This window comes from Nomascus leucogenys, chromosome 3, assembly GCF_006542625.1.
Source record: "Nomascus leucogenys isolate Asia chromosome 3, Asia_NLE_v1, whole genome shotgun sequence".
Taxonomy (NCBI): domain Eukaryota; kingdom Metazoa; phylum Chordata; class Mammalia; order Primates; family Hylobatidae; genus Nomascus; species Nomascus leucogenys.
In genome coordinates this window covers 38,063,974-38,068,440 of record NC_044383.1, presented here as the reverse complement: position 1 = coordinate 38,068,440, position 4,467 = coordinate 38,063,974, and the positions used below count along the sequence as shown (strand labels likewise).

The 4,467-nt window shown below is 40.2% G+C and overlaps 1 pseudogene; it reads left to right on the top strand.

Moving 5' to 3' along the window:
• The first annotated feature begins 1,140 nt into the window (after positions 1-1,140).
• Positions 1,141-1,892, top strand: LOC100605593 (annotated as a pseudogene).
• The last annotated feature ends 2,575 nt before the right edge of the window (positions 1,893-4,467 follow it).

Genomic DNA, 4,467 nt, shown 5'->3' with positions numbered 1-4,467 from the left:
GCAATCCCAGCTACTCAGGAGGCTGAGACAGGAGAATCACTGGAACCCAGGAGGCGGAGGTTGCAGTGAGCCTAGATCGTGCCATTACACTCCAGCCTGGGCAACAAGAGTGAAACTCCGTCTCCACAAAAAAAAAAAAAAAAAAAAAAAAAAAAAAAAGGAAAGGGCTCTTCCTCTCCAGAATTTCAGTTCATTAGTCCTCATTGATGGCACAACTCTGCAATGTCTTAAAAAGGTGATTTCTGTAACTTACTCTGTTTTTTCTAGTTGCTTCAGCAGGAGTGTTGGATTGTTCCTACATATACATCCTATCCAGAAGAGGAAGCCCTCTGAAACCCTTTCAACATTTAACCATGGTGAGGTCATCCAGGTATATACGGCTGAATCAACCCAGAGCATACCATGGCCCCTGCTCCACACCTCCACTACAGTGAGGATAGGTGGCCCAAGCAGACTAGAGTCTTTTTGCATTGAAACTGGGAACCGTGAGCCTTTTTATTTTTACAGTGGGTGGAAAGTGTGACAAAGCTGTGAGAATAAGTCTGGAAGCTTCCGATGGCTATGACCCATGCTCATGGAAGAGGCCAGTCTCCAGCAGGAGAAAATGAAGCCCTTCCACGGAAAGGAGAGGCATTGGGAGCACTCAGGGGATGTTGGAGTCCCTGATTCCAGTCACTTGCTCTTGCTGTGGTTTGGTTACCTGAGTCACATACTTCCCTTTTCTTCCTGAGCTAGTTCCAGTCTCTTTTTAAAAAAATTTATTTGTGTATATTTATGGGGTACATGAGAAAATCTGTTATATGTATATAATACATAGTGATCAAGAAGGGGCATTCAGGGTGTCCGTCACGTGAGTACAACACATTTTTGTTAAGTTTAGTCATCCTACTCTGCTGTGGAATATTGAATTTATTCCTTTTATCTTACTGTATGTTTGTATGTTTTAATTGTCTTTATCCGCCTGCCCCCCACCACTGTCTCTTCCATCTCTATTATCTGTTTTTCCATTCTTTAGCTCCATGTGTTCAATTTTTTTAGCTCCTACATATAAGTGAAAACATGCAATATTTGTCTTTCTGTGCCTGGCTTTTTTGACTTAAGAGAATAACCTCCAGGCCTTGTGGCTCTCTGAGCAGCAACATGGTGGTTGGCAAGAACAAGTGCCTTACAAAAGGCAGCAAAAAGGGAGCCAAGAAGAAGTGATTGATCCATTTTCTAAGGAAGATTGGTATAATGTGAAAGCAGCTGCTATGTTCAATATAAGAAATAATGGGAAGACGCTAGTCACCAGGACCCAAGGAACCAAAATTGCATCCGATGGCCTCAAGGGTCGTGTGTTTGAAGTGAGTCTTGCTGATTTGCAGAATGATGAAGTTGCATTTAGAAAATTCAAGCTGATTACTGAAGATGTTCAGGGCAAAAACTGCCTGACTAACTTCCATGGCATGGATCTTATTCGTGACAAAATGTGTTCCATGGTCAAAAAATGGCAGACAATGATTGAAGCTCACGTTGATGTCAAGACTACTCATGGTTACTTGCTTCATCTGTTCTGTATTGGTTTTACTAAAAAAAGCAACAATCAGATACGGAAGACCTCTTATGCTGAGCAACAACAGGTCCGCCAAATCCAGAAGATGATGGAAATCATGACCCAAGAGGTGCAGACAAATGACTTGAAAGAAGTGGACAATAAATTGATTCTAGACAGCATTGGAAAAGACATAGAAAAGGCTTGCCAATCTGTTTACCCTCTCCATGATGTCCTTGTTAAAAAAGTAATAATGCTGAAGAAGTTCAAGTTTGAATTGGGAAAACTCATGGAGCTTCATGGTGAAGGCAGTAGTTCTGGAAAAGCCACTGGGGACAAGACAGGTGCTAAAGTTGAATGAGCTGATGGATATGAATGACCAGTCCAAGAATCTGTTTAAAGTTCAGACTTATAATAGTGGCAAATAAAAAGTCCTATTTGTGATGAAAAAAAAAAAAAAATCTCCAGTTCCATCCATGTTGCTGCAAATGATATGATTTCATTCTTTTCATGGCTAAACAGTATTCCATTGTGTATATATACCACATTTTCTTTATTCTACCATTGATGGACACTTAGGTCGATTCCATATCTTAGCTTTTGTGCATAGTGCTGCAATAAACATGCAAGTTTGCAGATATCCTTTTGATATATTGATTTCTTTTCCTTTGGGTAGATACCCATTAGTAGGATCGTTGAATCAAATGGTAATTCTACTTTTAGTTTTTTTAAGAAATCTCTGGCCAGGCATGGTGGCTCATGCCTGTAATTCCAGCATTTTGGGAGGCCAAGTCAGGTGGATCACATGAGATCAGGAGTTCGAGACTAACCTGACCAACATGGTGAAACCCTGTCTCTACTAAAAATACAAAAATTAGCCAGGCATGATGGCGGGTGCCTGTAATCCAAGCTACTCAGGAGGCTGAGGCAGGAGAGTCGCTTGAACCCGGAAGGCAGAGGTTGCAATGAGTTGAGACTGCACCACTGTACTCCAGCCTGGGCAACAGAGTGAGATTCCATCTCAAAAAAAAAAAAAAAACGAAAGAAATCTCCATACTGTTTTCCATAGTGGTTGTACTAGTTTACATTCCTACCAACGGTGTAAAAGAGTTCCCCTTTTTCCATATCCTCACCAAGATGTTATTTTTTTGTCTTTTTAATAAAAGCCATTCTGATTGGAGTAAGATCTCATTGTGGTTTTGATTTTTATTTCTCTAAAGATTAGTGATGGTGAACATTCTTTCATATACTTGTTGGCCATTTACATGTCTTCTTTTAAGAAATGTCTATTTATGTCCTTTGCCCACTTTTTAATGGGATTATTTGTTCTTTCCTTTTTGAGATTTTTGAGTTCCTTTTATATTCTGGATATTAGTCCCTTGTTGAATGAATAGTTTGCAAATATTTCCCCCCTTTCAACAAGTTGTCTCTTCACTCTGTTGATTGAAGCAATCAACTGCTGTTCAGAAGATTTTTAGTTTACTATAGTTCTGTTTGTCTATTTTTGTTTTTGTTGCCTGTGCTTTTGAGGTCTTAGTCATAGTTCTTTGCCTGGGCCAATGTCCAACAGAGTTTTTCTTAGTATTTTTATAGTTTTAGATCTTATGTTTCAGTCTTTAATCCATTTTGAATTTACTTTTGCATATGGTGAGAGAGAAGGATCCAGTTTCATTCTTCTACATGTGGCTATCCAATTTTCCCAGCACCTTTATGGAAGAGGGTGTCCTTTCCCCAGTGTAAGCTCTTGGCACCTTTGTTGAAGATCAGTTGACTGTATTCTCTAGTCTGTTCCATTGGTCTATGTGTCTATTTTTATACCAATACCATGCTGTTTTTGTTACTATAGCCTTGTAATATATTTTGAAGTCCTGTAACATGATGCCTCTAGCTCCAGTTTCTTGAGAGGCTGGACCATCTCTATTTTCTTTGCCCTTGGGCTTTATAAGACACCCCTATGTCCATATAATACATTATCCTTTTCTTCTTAGGCAGGGCAGAGGTGGTTTATGTTACCTGTAATTCAACGAGTCTTAACTAAGACTACTTCTTTAATGGTGGGGCAGGTTTAGAAGGGTCCGGTGAAATGTGTCTCCCTCATTGCACAGAAGGAAGAGAAAGAGGATGAATGGTGATATTTCTGTGACCACAACTTTGGATCATGAATCCTCAGGCCAAGGAAAAACTGATGCCTCTGGATTCTGATCACTCTACTCCACCATGGGAAAAAATTCAGACATGCCTAAGAAGTTGTCTGAATCTATCATCCAAAGCCAACCTGTCTTATCTTAATATTTGATTAAAGTAAACTGCATTCCCACCCCCAGACAATATTAAAAAATGGGAGGAATGGAAACAGGGGAGATTCCTGTGTTTGTACATTTCACTTACTCCTGGGGCTCCCGAGTTGCAGATGAGCCTGAAGTTTACACCAGAGAGTAAACAAGATAGCTATTTGGACATCACACACAACTTTGCCAGTTTCCGTTCTCTTCAATTATTTACCATCTAATTGTCTGCATTGAAACAGAATCTGGAAACACAGAGTCAGAGTTGTAGCCCTATTTGCAAGTTACAGAAAGAAAACTAGAGTGCAGTGAAGTTCCTGGGGCAGAAGCACTTCATGAGTTTCTGAAGTTCTCTTACCTTGGGAGGGCTGTGAATGCAGGGGGTGAAACCAGCACAGCAGCAAACAGAAAGACGGCCTCAGGGTGGAAGGGACCTTAGAAGTCACTAGTCCAGTCTCCCATTTGAGGTCACTCTCTCTCTCCAGTGTAGAGGTCTGGCATCTAGTCTGTACTTTCCCCTCAACTGGCTATGTCACCAAGAGCACCTGAACCTTGATTTCTTCATCTGTAAAGGATAGAATACAAAGAAGGATGGGATGGAAAATAAACCTGTCTATAAATTTAAAAAATTGTTATCACGAATTTTATTTT